This window comes from Watersipora subatra, chromosome 2 (genome assembly GCF_963576615.1).
Source record: "Watersipora subatra chromosome 2, tzWatSuba1.1, whole genome shotgun sequence".
NCBI classification, from domain to species: domain Eukaryota; kingdom Metazoa; phylum Bryozoa; class Gymnolaemata; order Cheilostomatida; family Watersiporidae; genus Watersipora; species Watersipora subatra.
In genome coordinates, this window is record NC_088709.1 from 20,114,494 (window position 1) to 20,138,158 (window position 23,665).

Genomic DNA, 23,665 nt, shown 5'->3' on the forward strand with positions numbered 1-23,665 from the left:
AACATTACTTTTTGCCGCCAAGTGCTACGGCGCTGCATTTTTTCAACCAAAAAACACAGCACTTAATTTTAACTCTTGCCCTGTTATTACTTAGACTATCGAGACCAATTCATCAATGTCTCATTAGAACTCTTACAACAACCGAATATGACCGATGGATGACTTCATGGCAGACCAGATGATGTCGAACACAAAAAAGCTTGTTTTTTGATGTAAAAATACAACTTTCTTGGCTCTGGTTCATATTGTATAAATGCTAGCCATTTTATTTTGCTGTAATAAGTGTTAAGATAACGTGAAAGAAATTTAAAAAGATTTAATAATTAATGAAAAATTATATCACACAATATGAAAATAAAACAAACCAGTAGTAAACTCTGAAAAACGTAAGATCGACAGACAAATAAATTTGTTTCATTCAAAGTATGCTTATAAATAGCAGAACTTCCTAAAATTAAAGACAATGATTGCTTCCACAGAAAAATTTTGAATTCAAGACATTGTAAAAACGTTAGATATTAAGCATCATACAAAAACAAATGTCTTTTTTATAGAAACAAACGGTTTCGAATCATTGACTTTTGTAAGACTTTTTATTGGTTAAAAGATCAATTCCAAAGCATTATAGCATTTGCTTTTAACATTTCGTAGATGCATAGAGGTTTATACTGTGTTGAAACTCAGGTTAAGGAAGTTGCCATGAAGTTTTGAAAGTGTGGATAAATATTTAAAAAGTATTTACTGCATCACAATTGAATGCATGCAATTTTGCCTAATTTCTTTCCTTTACGACAATTAATTAAATATTCATCCTAACTGTCTAAACAGTTTCATAGATAGTCTACTATATAAACGGCAATCGTTGTGTGTGTGTCCGCCTTATAGAGTACCGTACTTTTCGCATTAACAGGAACATCCGGTTAGTACACGCCTCTATACATAACCTATTCATCGTTTTTACACAAAAACACGTCATCTCTGGTTAGCGTGCAGTAATTTACATGCAATTAATATCTACTGCCACCATGTACCGATAAGGTCGCGTAAATGTTTGTTTCTTGCGGCCACTGGAAAAACGCAATTCTCATGCACCTACTAAATTTCCACATTGAAAAGGTAAGTGCTTCTTATTCAATGTTGTATTGTCTATGAATTGTAACACTTTCAATACATAACCCTTTCACTTGCGTCCATGTACAAATTTAGCTATCCGCCTACTGCCAGCCATTTTGCCGATATTACTTCATGATATTTTTTCAATTTGAAACTCCATCTAGAACGTTCTGTGTAATCACAAAATTCTGAATCGGCTATAGTGCCATAAAAATAAGTAGTTATTTGTTTTCTAACTCGGACGCCTTTGATCAACTTACACAAAAATGTTCATTTTCAAGTTGGAAATCCCCAAACAAAGATTAAAATATTAAACTTTGGGCTAATTTTATAAAAAAATCTTAAAACAACACTGTCACTACCATAAAAGTCCTAAAGATCGTTGGTTATGTTATTAACGAATAATAAAATTCAGTTACTAGCAATTGCTGGTAAAGTCGCAAAATGTGTCTACGGCGGTCGACCATAGAAAACGCATGAGTCTACTTCAGTGAAAGGGTTGAAAACGTTGGAATTGCCACTGTTTGTGATAATAAACATGTTCATTTCCTTCTGAGTTACTATTACTTTTTTTCCAGCTACGAGTATTACAGAACTACAGCTGCTGCAGAACTTGCACGGGTACTGCTACTGTGTTTTACCTACTAAATTTCTACATCGAAAAAGTTAGTATTGTTGTATGTTATTGCTATTTACTATGTTATTGCTATTACTGCTATTGCTATTTTAATTATCTGTGTAATCACAAAATTCTGAATCGGCTATAATGCCATCAACATAATTGTTTTCTAACTCGGTGGCGTTTTCTAAACTTGCACAAAAAATGGTTGTTTTTAACCACTTCGGGTACAATTGCATAATCCAATTTCGCGTTCAGGTACAAGTAAATCATGATGCTCTACAGATTATGACATGGGTTAACAAAATGTCATTTTAACCATAGAAGCACTCACATTTTCACATAGAACACCTATAATTTTTGGAAAGCAGAGAAAGTACTGTATCTGATCGTATTATTTTTATTTCAAAAATTAAAAATAATAAATGTTGAAAGTAGCATGAAATAGCGGCTTTATTAAAATTCGTATTCTACGAACATATTTGACTAATAAGGGTAGCATATAAATATATAAAAGTATATATGACAACAAGCAATTAAAGCATTATACTGTGTATAAAATGCAATCTACAGTCACTTTCATAGCTGTTAACTTATTTTCGTCACCACTCCACTGGAAGTCTGCCATTTCTATCGCTGAATTGAAGCCTAACCCCATTCACTACTAGCTACTACACGTTGTTACTAACTGATCGCGATGTTGAACTTTGAACGCAAATTACTCAAAATTCTTTCATTTGGCCATAGCTGTTTGAACAGTCCAATGTCTGCAAACATGTCTGAAGGTCATGCTTAGCTTTGTAGATATAGTGTAACTGTAAGCAGGCTCTAAATATAGATGGATGAGTAATGCAACTACGAAAGGCCTAAAAACCGGCTGATGAACTTGAAAGGAATATACTCGAAGCCGCTATAGCGGCGCATGCACCCAAAGTGGTTAAGTTGGAAATTCTCAAACGAAGATTTAAAATTAAATTTTAGGCTAATTTTATAGAGAAATCTTTGGACAACACTGTCACTACCATAAAAGTCTTAAAGATCCTTGGTTACGTTATCAACAAATAATAAAATTCAGTTGCTAGCAATCGGTGGGAAAGTCGCAAAAATATGTTTACGGGGTCGACCATAGAAAGCGCATGAATGAGTCTACTTCAGCGAAAGGGTTGAAAACGTTGGATTTGTCACTGTTTGTGATAGTAAACATGTTCATTTCCTTCCGCAGCTGAGTAACTTTCTTTTTTCCAGCTATGAGTACTACAGAACTACAGCTACTACCGAACTTGCACGGGCACTCCGAGCATTGCGATAGGCGACGGTGAGAAGAAAGCAAGCAGTGTATATTACAAAAAAGCACACAATCTCATTCAATTTTAGAAATGCTTGAAGCAGTACAATGCCTTCCACAAAGCCTACTGCCCAAACGCAAGAAAAGATCGATTCCCGTAGAAAAAGAGACCGAACTCGCAAAAGCAGCAGCTAGACGAGCAGAGACTGCAGAGCAAACATAGCTACACCCACAACAAACCAGAACTGCTACTGCAGCTGCTAGAAGTGCAGGAACTGCAGAGCAAACACAGCTACGCATACAACAAAACAGAATATCTACTGCATCTGCTAGAAGTGCAGAAACTGCACATCAAACACAGCTACGCCTACAATGAAACAGAATAGCAGCTGCTAAAAGAGCAGAAACCGCTGAACAGACACAGGTACATCCACAGCAGGCCAGAATAGATACTGCAGCCGCTAGAAGTGCAGATACTACTGAACCCACCCAGCAGCGACTCAAACGGCTCAGAGCAGCCGCTACATCAGCCAGACGTGCAGAAACCTCCGAGCAGATGCAGCGGCGACAACAGCGAGATGCACTAACTACAGCAGCTGCTACCAGGTGCCGTGTATGAACATAAAACTTCACACTTGACTACAGTCCTGCAACACAGTATAGGGCCAAATTTTTTTATGGGTCGAATGTCCAAAAATGCTCCAGATGTAATGCCTTACGTTGGAAAGGCGAGAGGTCATATATGTAGTTTATATAGTAGATTTTATTGATAATAAATTTTATCAACACAACTACATTACTGCTGCACAGTTTGTATATACCATGTCAAAACACAGGCTATAGATGAACAACTGGTGAGTCATGATTAGTGTTTCAAGCATGTAGAAGTCTCAATTCAATAAATGCTGGCGATAGCTAAGCAGTGCAATAGCAAAATATTTTCTAGAGTTTCTTAAAATATGTAAAACCTTTCAATACTTCCAGTTTGAAAAACTTCAGTTTGCCTAGCAATGTCAATTTCATTATCAAATCTGTGTACAAAATTAGGACAATTCCGATTTGAGTGGTTCGGGACTGATGCATTGTAGAATAGCTGTAAAACACATTACATATTTTCATTGGTCTTTCCAACATTATTGACATGTACAACTGCATATGTGTATGCAGTCAGATCAGCACAAAATTTCAGTAGATTGCATATTTGGAGTTGTTTTACAGTATGAAAGACAACTATCAATAAAACTATTGCTTAGCGTAAATCTGTTCCCGAACAAAGGTAATGCAGCTAGTCCAAATATAATTCTACTGCCAATATATCAGGTTTGTAGACATATTATGCTCACTCATTGGTCATGAAGTTTCATCAATTCTCAGCCATTGCAGATTCACAGAAATTGGCACTCGGGCAACATAAGAGTTTATGTGGAAATGCAAAAATGGCGCCTAAAGGATAAAAAGAAATGCCGAGCCAGCAACAGCAATTTCACTCTTGCTGTTGGAGAGTGCAAAATATAGGTGATTTCAATCACACTACGCCGTTCAAAAGGTCTATATCATACTCATAGACCTATTAACTATAATATGTTATACTACATGTATATTATATTACCTACAAGTATAGTTGATAGGTCTATGATTATACTGCACCCTATTGTGGGCATAATCATTTTGTAATCTGATACTGTATATGCATACTGTACACGTATTGTGCCCTTGTGGTATGTATGAGACAATTATGTCTGTTTAATGCACATTCCTCATTTATCAATGTCCTGACACAGCCAGTCTGTATTAGTTCAAACAAACAAAGGTCAAAGGTCGACTGTATATCACCTTTACTAAATCAAACCTGTTTAACCATTCATTTCAAAAGCACCTGACATCAAAGCTTATCAGCAGCAGTTATCCCTATTATTCAAATAATCTTTAACTTACCAGTTGGGTAGAGGTTATCAGGACCATCATCAGGTCCTGGTTCGGTTTTCACTTCTGTAACTACTGCAATAATTATGAAAGTTCATCATGAAAGAATGATTATGAGCAGTTTTTCATAAACATAATAATATGTCATGATTGTCATGAGAAAATTCTTCCTCCATGATTACCTTCATTACTGTCTGTGTTGACTGATGAATCATCAGGCTCTACTTTAATCTCGATATCTACAATATAATGTATTCATAATTTACTACCTACAAACATTGATTTAGTGGAGCTACATAAAAGGACAAGCCTAAACAGTACTTTAAAGGTTGACTTGCAACAAAATTCACATTACAGTCATTTGGTATCAAAAGATTCACTATGTCGTACTATGTTGTGTTGTAGGTGCCAAATATGTGGAAATGTGATTACAAGGTATTATGATGACAGTGATGACAGTTTGATTAATGTCTTGTCACGTGATGTTCTCATGTGAATTGAAAGGCCAATAAAAAGCTCAATATAACACTTATCGTAGCACTAGTTTATGACAAACAATTTGGGGTTTACCGAAGACCCCGTATCAAATATAGATGCTCGCTACTTTACATATTTGTTTCAGCTTGATCTAATCGTCAAGTCATAATCTGATCATGTGACCCAATACTTCGCAAATAACTTTTGCAACACTTTTCAATTATTAGAGGTGACCAATACGCTCGTCTTGATTATCAGACAATGATATGTACTCATTCGAGGTAAGGTTAAAAAATTAAATGAAGTTTTATGGTAAGTTATAAGATATCACTGCTAAAAGTGACAGCATTACAATGACAAAAAATAGACGCGTAAGAACAATAGACATAGTTTTATTGAATGCGTGAAGTATGTGTGAAAATATTTCGACGAATAAGGTTGCAAGAAAGTGTAAACATAAACCCTCTACCCCAACTACATTACATTTGAGCCGTTTTGGAAAGGGAATCCAAACTACGGCGGCCTCGTGTGGCTGTGATTTTCTGTTTGTTTTTTAGCTTTTAAGAGCTTGTAATCACATTTCCACATATTTTGCACTTACAACACAACAAAGTAAGACATGGCGAATCTTTTGATATGAAATAACGATATTGTGAATTTTGTTGCAAGTCAACCTTTAAGCTGGTTGGCTAATGCATCACAATAGAATAGTATTTAGTTACAATACACTATGGCTTGAGGGGGCAAGGTTATAGCAGACATGTATGGGAATATAAGATATCGTCAAATCTCTATTTGAACGTCTTGCCACTCTATTTTCCAACCCTTTTTTCAATACTGGCGGTCAACTGGAACTGGCGTCGAAAAGAGGCTGGTGTTGTTTTTTTCAAAACGCTCTTCAGGATTTAGGGATATGTATTTAACCCTTTTATGGGAGAAGTGAATGTGATATATATTGCACACTTTCCTTCAGACTGTGAAATTAACCCATTTGATTGCAATGCTTCTGCTAACTTGTCAAGGATCGCTATATAAATATGCATTGGGAAACAGTCATTATCTATTGCTTACAATTAACCTTAGATGATATTATTTTGCAATTTTTTGGTGTTCTAAATCTTTTATTGCATTTTAACTTTGAAAGTAAATTTTTATTTTATAAGTGTATTCAATGATGTTGCATAAAACTTATTGCCCTCATGAATAGGTTTGCTACAGATCGCAGCAAAAATTTGCCAATTTATAAGTTGTACAATAATAATAAATCAAGCGCTTAAATACATATTCATGAACAATTGACTAGCGTCCAATCAATTGTTTGAACACAGGAAAACATTTACGTGTTGCATTTCACACAAGCGATAAGCTTTTAGCAGCCTCGCAAAGCACAACTTTTAGCCTAAAACTAGTCATTCATATACCATCATAAATGTAAACCGTTGTTCACATACGTCAAAGTATCAGGACAGCATTAAACAAGCAACCACTATTAGCCTGATACAGATAGTAATTATTTCTTTGATATTACTTTCAAAGTTTTAACGAAAAAAACTATTAAAACCTTTATACTTAAAAAAACGGACGTTGATATGAACAGAAAAAACAAAAGAATAAATTGTTATTGATGTAACCTAGTCATTATTAGTACCATTTTGAGGACACTTTTCACTGATAAACTGCTATTATGGACTCATAAAGATCAAATAATGTCAAAGTAGTAGTCAAATATGGGTGGCGGTGAATTTAAACGTGGTGGATGATTTTTCAACTTTTCTCCTATAGTAGTGGCCAAATGGAGGTGCTGTTCAAATAAAGGTGGCATTCTAATGAAGGTTGGCGTTCAATTAGAAGTGTTCAGTTACATCTACAAAGAATATAGCTATACTAGACATGACTATAAAAGAAATAAAAATAGCAGACAAGCTTAAAAAGCACATGGCTAAAGAAGAAATACAAATAAAAAAATTGATCAATTAAGCTACAATTAGGCTACAAAGAACATTGATAAATACGAAATGCGCACAGATAACATGGCTTCTTATGGCACGAATAAGGAAGAAATGGGTATAAAAAACATGAATACATATTGCAAACATTCTTACGAACAATAATCTTTACAATATACACAGTTTAGCAGAACTCTCTAACTAACCTGTGGGATAGAGACTGTCACTCAAATAATCTGCTTTTGAGCCTGATTTTATTAACACATTGTTCGTGGCAGACATTATATGTGGAGATCGGTGTATCTGAATAAGAAAAGTGTGTAAGACTAGACTAAGTAACACCCATATTTCCATGCAAGCGATTGCGGGAAACTAGTTTTTTATGAATGAAATTTACTTGTAAATAAAAATAAACAATTAACCTTGTAATTGGTCAGACAATGCCAAACATTGAAGTACAAACTTATTATTACTAAAATATACCATAAAAGTTGTAATTTAGCACTATGGTGCTTTATCTTTTAACTATTTTTTAATAGAGGCTGTCAAATGGAGGTGGCATTCAAATAGAGCTTGATTTTGTATTTTTTAAATAACTCATCGGCATTTGGGAAGGGAAATTTAATCATTTTTTCGGGCATCACAAATGTCATCTACACTTTGCACTCTTTTTCAAGAGGAACTAGATAATATTATAGCCTGTGTAATGCTTTGCAATTTGTTATAGCTTAAACCTTTTCTATTTCATTCCAAGTTTGAAGGCATATTTTTCATTTTATAACTATAGTTAACAATGTTGCATAAAAGGTCATTGCACTCATTGATATGTTTGCTAAAGTTTGCAGCTAGAGCTGGCTTTTTATGAGCAATAGAAAATAGTAACTTCATCGCAAGCCGACTCAACACTAGTGAAAAGATCCTACTATATAATTTGCTATAAATCTGCAGATTTATTAGTTATAGATTAATATTATTCTATATCCAGTGCAATAAATATACTAGAAATTCCACTGTCATACAGCCCACGACCAAAGTGATATTGGAAAAAAGAAAAGGGTACTGATGGTTGAGAAATGCAATATTAGCATTCAAATAGGATAACTGCAATGGTAGCTGTAATGTACTGGGTGTGGGTGTTATTATATACAACAAATAGCAATAATGAAAGGAAAAGATTATATATGTTTATATCTCTCCTCCTGCAAAAAGAGAAATGCAATATTGGCCAATATTAGAAGTAAAATGCACTGATATTATTAGAATAACCAATATTATTTATATAGTAATAATATAAAAAAACCAAAGCACAATTTTTTTTTACATTTCAAAACGGCATAGCTAACAATATCACGAAGTTTTGATATTTATATATAGATTTTTAAAAAATCTGTACTACGTAGTCATTGTTCCGTAGTCATCCAAACTTATAATTAATTATTGTAATAATCTCATAAGAAACGTTAAAAAAATATCATCATTTGCTTTACTGACACTGCATTGGACATCAGTTAGAATGCGAAAGTATTCAAATATGTTGGCAAATGAAATTGAAAATGAAAAAATTGAAATCGGCAAGAATGAAACGATTTCTGTACTCCTATGTTAATTGCCAAAACCTTCGGCAATTCGACAATGCTATAGACTGGTGAAAAGTGCACGTTTTTTTCGTGAAATGCGCAAGACTTTATCGTTCTATTCTCTGTCGCCCGGCGTTGCAATTTCCGGTCTTAACTTTTATTAATCCAAGCTTTTCAAGCGTTTTGTGGCGACTTTCGACCAAAAAAATCTGTCTATTTGTGTATAATCCAATCAGATGGGTTAGTTTTAGGAATTTGCAGTAACCTTTCAAAGGCTTGGTAACATATTTAAATAGGTTTATATATGCTTTTTGTATTATTATTATACTTAAACGACTTTACTGAAAAATAGTTAAAATTGTTGATAGGATTTCGTTGCAAAGGTTTGGTGACGGCCGTTAACGGATAATTTTTCGGGAGTTGTGTGCACATGTGCATTTATCATAATTCTCCCAATCAATCGTTTCACTCTTGTTTGGTCGTGGGATAAATAAGAACAAGTGAAAAAAACGAGCCATACTTATAATACATGCAGAAACAACAATTAACAATTTCGAAACAAAAATATTTGCATTATTCGCTCGGGCAGTTGTGTTGTGCTTATTCCTTTGATGAAAAGGAACATTTATTGGCTGTTCAATACCTTCCACAATAAAATCTGGCCTCTACTCTTCTTTTGCACTGCTGAACTGGTCGATATTAGTGCCGTGAAACTTTTTAACAGAGCAAAGCCTTTACACGTTGTATTCAGCATGGATAATGATAAACTTTTTGTCGGATGGGTGCTAAGGAGAGCTTTGAGCCTAATAGTAGTCACTCATATACAGTGAAACATGGATAACTCGACCACGGATAGCTCGAACACATGGTTAACTCGCCCACGGATAGCTCGAACACATGGATAACTCGAACGGTTTCTTTGGTCCATTCCCACGTAATGATAAATTGCTATAGATAACTCGAACTCAACCCTGTTAGCTCGAACTGTTTTTTGCCCAACGGCTACCGAAACGGTTGTTATCGCTTTAAAAAATCCCTTTATTCCAAGCCATAGATGAAAACCTCAACTTTTCGTAATTCATAAGCGTCGTTAGTACCACCATCGGCAAAATATTTTTGTCAACGACTTTTCGAAAGGTTTGGTGAAATTTGATTTATACCAAACATCCGATTAGCGATCGCCCTTGGGAAGCAAGGTAAAGTGAGGTAATCTTTGCATAAATTTCAAGAAAAATCGGCAAAATTGATCGTGGGTAAAATGCTCAAAAGAAAAAGATGTCTTTTCTTTTGAGCATTTCAACAACGATCAAGTTTTGCCAATGTCAATCTAAAAAACGCCCTGGCAATAACATCACCTCAAACAACAAACTAATCTCAAGTGATAGAAAAAATCTCTATACTTTTTAATAAAAAAGTTTTAAACTTTACATTAGAAGAATTTAATTTGAAATAAGCCATTTGTGCTTTTGATTTATATTATACTTTGTATATGTACATGTATCTACTAATAAATAAGTAAATACATGGACTTGTGACAGTGCTCTGATAACTTGAACGCTCTGATAATTCGAACACTTGCACTCGGTCACGTGAAGTTTGAGTTATCCATGTTTGACTGTACCATTATAAATGTAAACCATTTTTCTTGTATGTTAAAGTATCAAAACTGCATTAAACAAGGAACTGTTATTAGTGTGATACAGTTATTAAATACTTCTATCGAGCTTCTTACATCTATATAAACAGAAACAACAAAAGCATTAATTGTTATTGATGTAACCAGGTCATTATTAGTACGATTTTGCAGATACTTTTTAATTATCACTTGCTATTATGAGTTCGCAAAGATAAAAAAATGTCAAAGTGATGGTCAAATAAGGGTGACGTTCAAATAAAGGTGGGGTTCAATTAGAGGTTTTTCGCAAGTCTTGAGAACTACAGCGAAATCGCTAATTGAATGCCACCTCTATATGACTACCACCACGAAAGAAGAGTTGAAAAATAGAGCACCACCCTCTACATGAAGGCCACATCCATTTGACTGACACTTTTCGTTTGCATTATTAAGAATCTATTTTCTTGTTGTCTAACTCCAAAGTTTTTCGCTTTTTCTTTAAACTTTGAAAGCAAAACCATAGAAATAATTACTAACTGTCTCAGGCTAATAGTAATTTATTGTTTAACACTGTCTTAATACTTCAAAGAACATGCATAAAAACATTTTGCAAATTTTGGGCAAAGGTAAATGCAATGCATAAAAGTTTGCAGAGCTAAACTTTTACGCATTGCATTAGTGCTAAATGCAGCGTGTGAAAGTTGCTCTGCCAAAAAATTGTTTAAATAGTAATATCAACTAGTTAACTCTTTTACTACCAAATTTATTTTTTAACACTGCCCAATTTTCTCTTTATTCACACAACTGTTGACATAATGTCACAAATATTGTGATAAGTTGAGAAATAATGAAGATATCCGGTTAATTTAAAATGCAGGTTATTGAAAAGAAGACGCTTTAATAAGAAATACAAAAGAAATGAATAAAAACCGTGAATTAACTTCATTAAAAAGCTACAAAACCTTATAAACTTCACCAATCCTGTTTTTCAAGCAATTTCGATATTCATATTTTGACTGTCGCCATAATCTTTGAATACTATTAGTCTTTCACATGAAATACATGCACTAAAAGAGCCAGAATCACTTGATATATAGTTACTGAAGACCCAATAGCTAAGAATTTTACCAGCCTCTACAGCTGTAAACGATCACGGTATTCTATTTGTATGTGACTTTTCTGCGGTGAACTTTCTGTTAGATAGTCTGTGGGCCGCTAGTGAGAGGCCTGCTGATTAGTCTATATCATTAGTAACAAGCTTATTTTCATAGAGACCGCATTTTATTGGTCTATTTGAGTAAAAGCTGAGTAATCTTTGTGAATTGTGGACAGTATCCTAAGACTTACCCATCTAATTGGACTATAGACAATTAGACAGATTATTTTGCCCGAAAATCGTTGTTAAAACTTGCCAAGCCTTGCTTTTATCAAAATTAAGACCGGCAAACGAACCGCCGAGCGACAGAGAATAGAACCATTAAGTCATGCGCATTTCACGAAAAAATAACATGCACATTTAACCAGTCTATAGCATTGTCGAATTGCTGAAGGTTTCTGTAATTAAAATAGAAGTACTGAAATATAATCGTTTCTTTTTGGTGGGGGGGTTGTCTGACCGGCCTGGCACCCTCCATCAGGGGTATGCTGTGGGCGATTCGGTCGGTCCTTCCTACGTCGCCATCATACTTGCTGAACACGTCCTGGTACCTGGTCAGAAGATGGGCCAGGCTCTGCTTCTCTCCTTCGTGCCGGCATCCTGGGAGGGCCTGCCGATATAGCTCAACCAGGTGACCCGGGACGGCTTCCCCCGTCCTTACAGTGGCACACCCCACTCCTGATTCGTCGAGGCTCCCGTGTTCCGGCCCAGACCAGAGATCCGTCTGTATGTCCTCTTCTTCCACAGCCGTGTATGAGCCAATGACGTGTCCGGCGCCCAACTCTATCGGTTGACGTCCGGGGTTCAGGCATCGTATGGTGACATCACCCCCCTCTCCAGGCCTGTTCAGGCTGCATGCCACGGGTATGTGTGGATCAGAGCCCTCTATCAAGCCCATCGGGACGTAATTTCTGGCGGAGATCTTCCCCGTCACTCTTACCCCCGACAAGGGAGGGATAGTAACTTTCTTCCAGGCGTGAACGTTGGACACCATTATCCTCCCGTATTTGTCGGTGCAAGTAAGTTGCCTATTCCCTAGGGAAATGACGGGTCGGCCGAATTCAATCTGACACTTGTGGGAGATCAGGAAAGGCATACCCAGAATAGCGTCTTCGCTGATCTGGCTTACGAGGAAGTTCTCCTCTATAGCCACGTCCCTGATCCTTCCGGTTAGCCTTATCAGTCCATAAAACTGGAGCTTGCTACCATCTGCCATGAGTCCGTACCGGTCATTCTCTTCTAACTGCACCCTCACTCGCTCCGGCATTCTGTCGAACACCTTTTTGGAGAGTAGGTTAGTGTTGCAGCCGGTGTCTATGAGGAACAGGAGGTCTTGCCTCTCTACCTTTCCCGGTAGGAAGTAGCTCGACCTATGGGGTTTTTCCAAGGCTCCAACCCTTGGCAACCCTTCCCCCGTTGCGGCGGTATCGAGCATCTCTTCCGATTTTTTCCTCCTCGGACGTCCCCTAGGCCTGTCCGGTGGTGGACTCTTTTCGAGCTGGTCCTCCAGGCTTTCCTCGGGAGTAGCTGGCCTTGTGCTCTCCCCGTACCGGCCTGTCGGACCCGACACCGGACTCGTGGGTTGGCCTAGATTCCCTCCTCGGAGATGGCCGCCTCGGGTCGGCCCCCGTCTCGGGGGTTCGGCTTCATTCCAGCCCTTTTCGCCTCTGGGTCTATGGTACTCCGGTCTCTGGAGATGCTCCGCCATTGCTGGGTCCTCGTTCCATCCCGATCCGGTTGATACGGATCTCCTGAACGGATCAGCGCTGGTGGGGCCATCTCTCTCTGACCTAACCTGTCTAGGCTTACGGCGGGGTTCCATCTGGGTCGCAAGCTCCCTTCTTCCTGATCTGTACAGCGTTGGTCTCTCGAGAGCTTCAGTTACCCCTGAATCCGCTCTCTGTCCCGACCCTTGCTGTCCAGATCGCTCGGGGTGCTCGGCCCTAGTGGGACCTCCCTTCCGCCCTGGCCTCTCTGGTTCTCTGGTACGTCCATAAACTCTTCGTTTCTCGTCCAGTCTCTGGATCTGGTGGAGGTACTGCCGCTGCGCCTGTTTGGCCGCCCGCGGTGAGTCCCGGGGGCTCGCCTCGCATCCCTCTTCCTCCTCGTCCAGTTCCCATAGACTTTGGTATGGGTTGTAGACGGGAATCGTTTCTACCGGGGGTCTCCTGACCGGTGCCGCCGTTTTAGTCGGATGCTGCCAACCCTCCGGATCAACCCCAGATTCCCTTCGACTTGTATTGTTACGTTGTCTGTGTTTTTCGTGTCCGGGTGCCCTTGTGCAGCCAGCAGGTAGACCTACTGCTGCGGGCCGTAGGCGTTTCCCTGGTCCTGCCTGTAGGGTGTCCTCTGATTTGCCTGCCTCCGCGGACAACTTCTCCTCTGGTGGCCTTCCTGGTTGCACCCCCAGCATCTCGCTATTTCCTTTTTCTTCGTCCCGCTTTCTGTAATAGACTGCGGTCGATGGATATACAATTTTAACTTAGCCACTTCTTTGGCTAGGTCCGTCACCGAGGTCAACAGCAGCTCGAGGGTATTCGGGGTAGTCCTAGCCACCACAATCGGCTCTTCGGGGCCCCGTTCTCCCTCGCCCTGTCCTGTCTCGTCTGGCTGGACTGCCCTGACGTCCGACCTGAAGGGTTGGGCTTGGTGAGACGCTATACTAGGTCGAACCTGTAAGTACTCGTTCCCTGCTCTCACGGCTGCCTCCAACGTAGGAGTAGGCACCGCTAGCAGATGTCGCTGCAAATAAACATTGCCCAGCGTACCACAGAACGTGTCCACGGCCATCTCCTCTTTTAGGCAATCTGACATTTCCCCAAACGCGATGTCGGTCAGCTTCTCTATTTGGGTGGCGTGCTCAAATAGCGTTGCTTGCTGGTCCTTTTTTAGGCCCTGCAGTTTGGCTCTGGCTTCTTTGGGTGTCAGTCCAAACCTGGCCCGGAGGTTGTTAAATACGCCGTGTATGGTCTGCCCGTGTCCACAGTCCTTAGCCTGCCCTCGCAGTCTCTCTCGGATGTGTAACAGCGCGGACCCTGGCCCCCAGTCATTTGCAACGGCTACATCGTTGAACTGCCTGATGAAGGCCTCTACATCGCTATTCCCGTCATATTCTGGGGCTCTGAATGTTTCTCTTGGTGCAGGGGGTCCCTGTGTTCCCTGGTTGACGAGCAGTCTTTCCAAGACACCTGTCAGTCGCTCTAGACCTCCTAGTCCCTCCGTTCGGAGAGCTTCCGGTCTTTCCGCGCTGCGAGTCCGTCTGGTCATACCTGCGTCGTCTTTTTAGTCCCTGTTAGTCGTCCTGTTGTGGGTTAAGCAAATCCCACTGCTGCCACCAGTGTAAAGGATCTGACTCCGGTAGCTGAGTCAGCTTTACTTCCTAACAAGGGAGTCGCAACCTGGGCTACTGGCTGACCTTGTCCGAGGCCTGATTGACCTGCCTGTGGCGGTCAAGTCAGTCCAAGACAAGAACCTAGTAGTCAGGCTTGCTCCGAAACCAAACCCCCGGCCTGCCTCTGGATCTCTATCTCAGGCTAGTCTGGATCCACTAATGGCTGGTCTTAAGACTGGATCTCTAGTGCCATGGCACACCCGATCGAGTCTAGACAAGGCCGTGGATCGCCTCCTAGCCTTCTTAGAGTCATCCTGGCAGTTCCGTCTGTTGGTTGCACTGAGCCTGCTTGTACAATCGGTGAGCCAACCAGGCAGGCGTCAATAGAAGCAGTTCGTATGAGTATATAGCAGTTTATTATCGATATCTTCAATACAAGTATGCACAAGTATGAATGGAATCAAGCACACCCTGCCTGTCTACCGCGCTGGCTTATATAGCCAGCGCCTATCGTTTAACTCCGCCTACTGATCTATTTATATCACAAAGGATATGCCAGATATAACAGGATGGTTATGTAACAAAAAGGCAGTTCAGTAATACAGTTATATAATAAAAGGGCAGTTCAGTAATACAGTTATATAATAATAAAAAGGCAGTTCAAGTATGCAATAAAGGAAGTTCGAGAGGTTCGGTTAAATGATAGTGCGGATATATATATGAGTGCAGTAAATAGTACACAGGCATGTCCCGGTCCTCCACACTACTACCGTTAAAATACTAATAGTATTCTCACCTAAATCTGCCAATCACTTACTGCAGTTGAGTTCGGTTGCAACTATTAGAGTAGTTTTGCCACGGCAGCAAGTATGTTTTCTCCTACTATAAAGAGCTTATAGTATTTTATACTTTAGTATGAAACTTCAGCTCATCCATGAGTGCGAGTCATAACCTGCTGCCCAAGGTTTTAGCCTCCGACCTAACAGCATGGTGGCGGTGAAATGGATGTGGCAGTTGAATGGAGGTGGCGTTTAAATAGATGCTAGCGTTGTAATTTTCAAACAACTTGACAGAACTTTGGGAATATTAATTTAACCTTTTACGAGTGAAGCGAATGTTGCCTAATTTTGCACTCCTCTTCAGTCAGAGGTACGTTAATCATTTTTTATGCAGTAAATATGCTAACTTGTCAAATATCTCCAAATAAATATGCAGCCAAAACTCGCTTTTTATATACAAAAGAAGAGGAATTTTGAGAGTCGATCCATTATAAGCAAGGTTAAGATAACTGCAAGGATGCTATCAAATAATATGCTATTCATCTGCAAATATTAATGTTATATAACAGTAGTCTATCAAATGCTACAGATATATGTCCAAAACAAGTTACATAAAGGAACCAAACCTACAATACAAGCAGGAACTGAAAATAACAATTTTGAAACAAAAGGATTTGCATCTTTTGCTGGGCCAGTTGCATCATGATTGTTGCTTTCGAAGATAGGGACAGTTCTAGCTATGGTGGCTTCTATAGCTTCAATGCCTTCCACAATGTTTTTGACCTCAACTCTTTTTCTGCACTGCTAAACTAGTCGATACTAGCGCCCAAACAAAAATTTTATGCATTGAATTTCAACCAAATGATGGACTCAAAACTTCATTGCTGAGGGCAACTTTTAGCCTAAAAGTAGTGGTTCATATACCATCGCAAATGTAAACTGTTTTTCACATACATGTATGTCGAAGTATCAAGTTTGCGTCAAAAATTCTACTATTAGCCCAATTCAGTTAATAATGATGTCTTTGTTGTTGATTTCAAAGTTTCAACGAAAAAAGAACACAATATAAGTTAGAAAATGAACTTTTAGTCAGTAAGCCACCTCCAATTATTGTTTAGTTCCGCTCCAGTTGCATGGATATATACTGTGTGGGTTGTGGGTTATAGAGTTGAAGGTGCTGAACAACATGGCAGGTAGTACCTCACTGCAACCCGGCACATACACTCAGAATTAATGATTTTTTTGGGAACTAAAATTGAGGAGTTGCTCTGTCTTGCCAAATAAATTTCGGCCATTTGATTGGTTTAAAGCGCAAGGTCGTTTAAAAGTGAATAGTGTGTGAAGTTCTAGCATTTATTAATACTTAGAAATTGAGTTCTAATCGACATGCTTTTGATTCCTGAGTAAGATAATCAGCATTATGATTTGTTGCTGCCACTTTCAAAGCACTAGCCAAAAAAATCTACCAAAACAACTGAGTCAGCTATGCTATGATAAGTTGCTGAAGTATGCCAACGACTTGGTAGTTACTAATAAAGATCCAGAAAAAACTTTGTGCAAGGAATTTATGCATTCTTATACTTATGATGATGTTGTTGATAAGTTCACTGGTAACAAAGCTGAGCTGCCTTTAATTCACCAAACCTGCTATGTAAGGATAACCAGCTTAGCAAAGCTCAAATCAACACAACAGCCAAATGTAAGCAAGCTCATAATTCTGAACTAACCTGCAGTACCTAATGTTTTAAAATTTTAAATTACATTTATTAAATTAAAATTACAAACTTTGAGCTAGGCTTTCACTGTTGTCTAGACACCTCTGAATGATGAATGACATGATGAATGCCTGCATCTGGTTAAATTTTATTGATAACCTACGCATGTTTCTTTCAAGATTGTAACTCATGAGAATGAAGATCTTGAGCCAACTACTAAACAACTGCGCTCCTTATCTTCAATAAGAGCTGAAATTGCGCTACCGAAACTATGTGTTATTTGTGGAAAAAAGGAGCAGTGGACTAAGAAAGCTGGTAAGCGCATCAGAGATGGTCTACTAAGGGCAGAGACCAAAGATGCTGGTAAGTTAGGTAACCTTGGCATTATGTTTATCACAACCGTGGTCTACCCTAAAGACTAATTAATCTAGCATTTGTGATGATTTGTTGAATTGTTGTTTGTTTTTACAAGGTAAATTAAAACAAGCTGCTGAGCTAAGAGCTGATCATAGCCTCTTGGTACATTTTCTCTTTTCACTCAGGAGATTTGTTACCACAGACAGTGTTACTACCAATACCCAGGGCTGAAATCATTGTATAACACCCACACACAATACACAAGCGCATCATCCAGGTTGGTGTAATCACTGTACATTGTTATTTGTGGGAGTATGAACATTATTGCAGGATGTTCTGTACATAACTGCTCCGATCGTCCAATATCAACCAAAACCAGAGTGCAAACTAGTATGACATGTCCACCATATACTTAGATGTTAGCAAGGCACCAAATGAAATATGAAAAGTGTGTAAAATGTGATTTAGATCAATACTTAATATGTAGACTTGAAATTATTTATAATATGCCATAGCTCAGCTATACTCTGTTTCTTTTCAGTGAATCTTTACTCAATCAGGTAGAAACCTAATATATGTAGTACTGCACAATATGCAGATTGTGTGAAATGTGGCTATTTCTTTTGCAAAACAGTAGAGATGCCCCGATTCTAAACTCACCAGCCGATTCAGATACCGATATACCGATTCTCATTGAAAAATAATCCGATTCAGATATTTTGTGTTGCACAGATAGTTGTTTATTTTATTATGCAAATAAAAACATAATGCAAAGAAAGTATATATGTTAATGTATTTATTTGTTTGTATTTATGGAAAAAATATACATGTGTATACATATTCACATACTGACATACCGTGCATGTAGTAACAAAACAGTCCATGTTTCTTGTAACTTGTAAATAAAGGTAATTACTGTTAATGGTACAGTTCTCTCTGTGATAACGAAGTCTCTTTTCTATTGCTGGATAAACTGCTGCTCCTGTACAAGTTTAGAGCAAATCAGCGTTTGTTTTGATTACGTTAGTGATTCAATTATCTCAGTAAGAAGTATCTTTCTTCCATCATTATCAATGTAGCCAGTCATACTGAAGGACGATGACACAGATGATGAAGGACAAACTAAATACCGATAAGCCACTGGGGTTACCGTTTTTTGTACGGTACAAACGATACATTGTATCGTCAGGATCAAGAAAGTGATAGATAACTTTATGCACTGACTGTTTAAATTACTTTCGTAATGCTAGTAAATATAAATATTACACTGCGTTTTTGTCTCCATATTTATTATCTTGCTCGTGATTGGCTGCAATAAATCCTATCGCTATAATTGGGAAATACCACACTTTGTGATTACCTCCTGACTAAAGCAAAAAGGTTCCTTAGCTGTGTTGATCAGGCTGTAGACATGAAATAATTTGTGTGACAGGACTGAAATCCATTAGGTAAAAGTAAGAAGCTTGCAGCTGATGATTTTTTATTAGTGCAGCAGGCTAAAATATGATTTTCTGAAAATAGTTGATCTGTAAAAAGTATCAGAACTTTCAAATAGTTTCAGAAAAAATCGGCCGATTGGATACTTAACACCCATATCGGCACCAATACCAATTCCGATAACGAAATCGGGGCAACTCTACAGAACAGAATGCATAATCTAACACCTAATACACTTTCATCCTGTCTGTGTATGTGAAATTGAAAAACTTAACATGGCCTATGCTGGACTGGTGTCCTTCTAAACAATAACAAAATCGTTGATTTTTTCCCTGGTGAGGGAGCACCTTTTTATGAATTACAGTACATGCTATCTGAACATAATATTACATGGGAATCTCTTGCGACAAACAGTACCATATGCATTTGTAATAATTTTTTACTTTTTTTTTTAGTAACCTGGATACACGACTCAGCCCTACCTTCTGCCGGGAAGTGATCACTTATTGATTAGTCACCATGAAGCAGATCTAATCCATAACTCAGTTAAGAGAGCTCCACAATAAGTATGATGATGCCCCTGAGATCGAGAGGTATGCATGATCAATACATAGCGCCAGTAATGGATTTTTCATTAGTTTTTTCAGAAAGATGTTCAATTTGTGAACAAAAAACCAAACATGATTCGACCTGCAGCCAAGAATGTCTTAAATTGCTCAAAGAACAGTTGGTTTGCCAATAATAGTTTACAAGCTGATCATCATACTTTTTTGTCTAGGTGCTCTGCAAAGATGGTATCTCACACAGAGTGAGGAAGTACTCAAAGATGCCTTTTGCTCATGTAAGGCTAGTAAATGTCAGTCTGGACAATGTGGCTGCTATAAGCAGAACCTGAAATGCACCGAGTTCTGTCAGTGTTGTCACTGTGAGAATAAAGCTGGAGGAGATGACAACGACGAAGGAGAAATCCAACAGGACGACGACTTTGATGGTTAATTTCAGTTCTGGTGTATTTGAATTCACTATTTTCTTTATTTGTTCCAACATAATCTAGTTTTAACTTTTTTATAGACCAGTGGATAATCAAATAAATCAACTATCAATGTTTTTTAATTTGTTTGATAATTCGCAAGGCATATGCCAGAAAGGGGGCATTTCTATCCACCCTTGTGATTTTTTCACAATCAAAACCTTTAGTTATACTTTCATTTAAAAGATATGAGTGTTCATTCAATAAATTTATGAAAACTTAATGCTCAGTTTGATTTTAAATGATTTCCATATGTAATGAAGTGGGTTTGTTCGTATTTTTATACACCCCTGTTTTCCTGGCTATCGTGCCGGTTTGGAGAGAGTTACTACCCAGATTTGAGAAATTCAGGTTTTTTTAACCCAAAAACCACTTAATTTGTGTATATCCAAGCAACTGGAGCGGAACTCAAATTTTAGGCCACTTTTTAGATAGTGGCTTACTGATTATTCGATATGAACAGGTATGACGAAAGAATTAGTTGCTATTGCTATAACCGAGTCATTATAAGAACCATTTGTAGACAATTTTCGACTGATAACTTGCTACTATGGGTTCGTTAAGATCAAATAATGCCAAAGAAGCAATCAAATAGAGGCGGCATTCAAATTAAAGTAGAATTCAAATATAGATTTTACGGTGTGTTAAATGAATGGAAAAACAGTGGGTACAGTTTATGCACTCTGTATACCTGTAACGTAAAAAATAGCATCTAAAGCTCGGGGCGTAGCCTGTACATGTTGGCAGCTTATACACAATATTTTCCATAATTAAACAATCATTGAAACCAGATTCTTTAATGTTATCTGCAGCTAATACTACGATAATAATGGTGCATTTTAACCTTTAAGCAGGCCAGCAAGATGCACCATGAGGCTGGATGTCAACTAAAAAATCTAATGATAAATGTAACAGGAAACCTTAACTGTTTTGTGAACTATTTCTTAGCAAGTATGTAAGAAATTTCATGCACTATAAAAATTAAATCTTTGCTACAAATAAATAATTACAAAAGTAATTAATTAGATGTTTGAAAATTCAGAAGGTTTAGTCAGGAGGATCAGACAATGTACCCATGTCTGAAGAATTGCATTTGTTAGTCATGTTATATTCAGTTCAACCAATTTGAACCAGGGCTTGTCAATTAATAGAAAACATACATGTAATTTTTTACCACAAAGCTATTTAAAACTTACCATGAATAAATAATTAAATTTTAACTCCATATACAATAGATGTGATCACACAACGAAAAAGACGACTCGCTATACAATTTTTATTTAACCAAATCAGAAAATATGGGTGTATCCAAATAGGTTTGAACATATACAGTTGTATGCCTTATAATGAAATGACTCCCATCAAATATGACTTTTCATGTGTGACTTGAATTGAAGGCGTTGAGTAAAGCTACTACTGCACATCTTACATCGAAATGGCTTCTCTTCAGTGTGAGTCCTCACATGAAATTTTAGACTATGGTGTTGAGTAAAACTTCTACCACAAATCCTACACCGAAATGGCTTCTCTCCAGTATGATTCCTCACATGACACATTAGATTATGGAGTTGAGCAAAGCTACTACTGCACACCTTACATCGAAATGGCTTCTCTTCAGTGTGAGTTCTCATGTGACTTGTTAGATTATGGCGACGAGCAAATTGACTGAAGCGTATCTTGCGCTGAAATGGTTTTTCTCCAGTATGAATCCTGATGTGTCTTGTTAAAGTTTGACGAAGAGCAAAGGCACTGCTGCCTATCTTACACTGAAATGGCTTCTCTCCAGTACGCGTCTTCATGTGAGCTGTTAGACTTTTATGTTGAGCAAAGCTACTGCTGCATATCTTGCACCGGAATGTTTATCTCAAGTGTGAGTCCTCATATGATCGATTAAAGTATGGCAAAGGTCAAACCGAATATTGCATATCTTACATGGGAATGGTTTTTTCTCCAGTGTGAGCCCTCATGTGTCTTGTTAAATTGCCGCTCTGAGAAAATCTTTTACTACACATACTGCATTGGAATGGTTTTTCTCCAGTGTGAGTCCTCATGTGTCTTGTTAAATGGCTGCTCTGAGAAAATATTCTACGACATATATTGCATTGGAATGGTTTTTCTCCAGTGTGACTCCTTGTGTGTCTTGTTAAATGGCCGTTCTCAGAAAATCTTCTACTACACATATTGCATTGGAATGGTTTTTCTCCAGTGTGAGTCCTCACATGACTTGTTAGAGTATGGTGAAGAGCAAACCGACTACTGCATATCTCACACTGAAATGGCTTTTCTCCAGTATGAGTCTTCAGGTGAGCGTTTAGACTTTTACGTTGAGCAAAGCTACTACTGCATATCTTGCATTGGAATGTTTTTTCTCCAGTGTGAGTCCTCATGTGTCTTGTTAAATGGCTGCTCTGAGAAAATATTCTACTACATATATTGCATTGGAATGGTTTTTCTCCAGTGTGACTCCTTGTGTGTCTTGTTAAATGGCCGTTCTCAGAAAATCTTCTACTACACATATTGCATTGGAATGGTTTTTCTCCAGTATGAATCCTCATGTGAACTGTTAGATTATGGCGTTGAGCAAACCGACTACTGCATATTTTACATTGGAATGGCTTCTCTCTGGTGTGAGTCCTCATGTGTCTTGTTAAATGGCCGCTCTGTGAAAATCCTCTACCACAGATTTTGCATTGGAAAGGCTTATCTCCGGTATGAGTCTTCATGTGAGCTGTTAGAATATTATTTTGAGTAAAGCTACTGCTGCATATCTTGCACTGGAATGGTTTTTCTCCAGTGTGAGTCATTTTGTGTCTTGTTAAAAGGTAGCTCTCAGAAAATCTTCTACTACACATATTGCATTGGAATGGTTTTTCTCCAGTATGAATCTTCATGTGACGTGTTAGATTATGGCGATGAGCAAACCGACTACCACATATCTTACATTGGAATGGCTTCTCTCTGGTGCATGTTCTCATGTGAGTTGCTAGATGACTGCGGCAATTAAAGCTAGCACTGCATAGCTCACAATAAGAATGTTTCTTTGCAGTGGGACCTTTTATTTTTGTCTTTGCAGCGGTAGTGCCTAACAATCTTTCGGATAAATTATTCTGCTCTCTTTGAAAGGATTTCTGTCCACAATTTTCAGCTACAATACAAGTTGATAGATTTTGGCCTATAGGCTTAGTAGTATAGTACACACTCAAGAATCGTTATATCACAAAAGATTTCATTTAAACCCTGTAAGTAATATAAGAAGATCTTTTAAGAGCTTTCATTGCAAGTATGATGAATAAACTTATATAATA

General features: G+C 38.1%; 1 long non-coding RNA gene and 1 pseudogene across 1 annotated transcript; both read right to left on the reverse strand.

Moving 5' to 3' along the window:
• Positions 1-4,948: 4,948 nt before the first annotated feature.
• Positions 4,949-7,674, reverse strand: LOC137388745 (uncharacterized). The gene is made up of 3 exons (XR_010978014.1): positions 7,570-7,674; positions 5,123-5,179; positions 4,949-5,015 (listed from the first exon to the last, which is right to left on the reverse strand). It is a non-coding gene; the product is annotated as an uncharacterized lncRNA (long non-coding RNA).
• Positions 7,675-21,587: 13,913 nt separating this feature from the next.
• LOC137387029 (zinc finger protein 420-like) lies at positions 21,588-23,251 on the reverse strand (annotated as a pseudogene).
• Between the last annotated feature and the right edge of the window lie 414 nt (positions 23,252-23,665).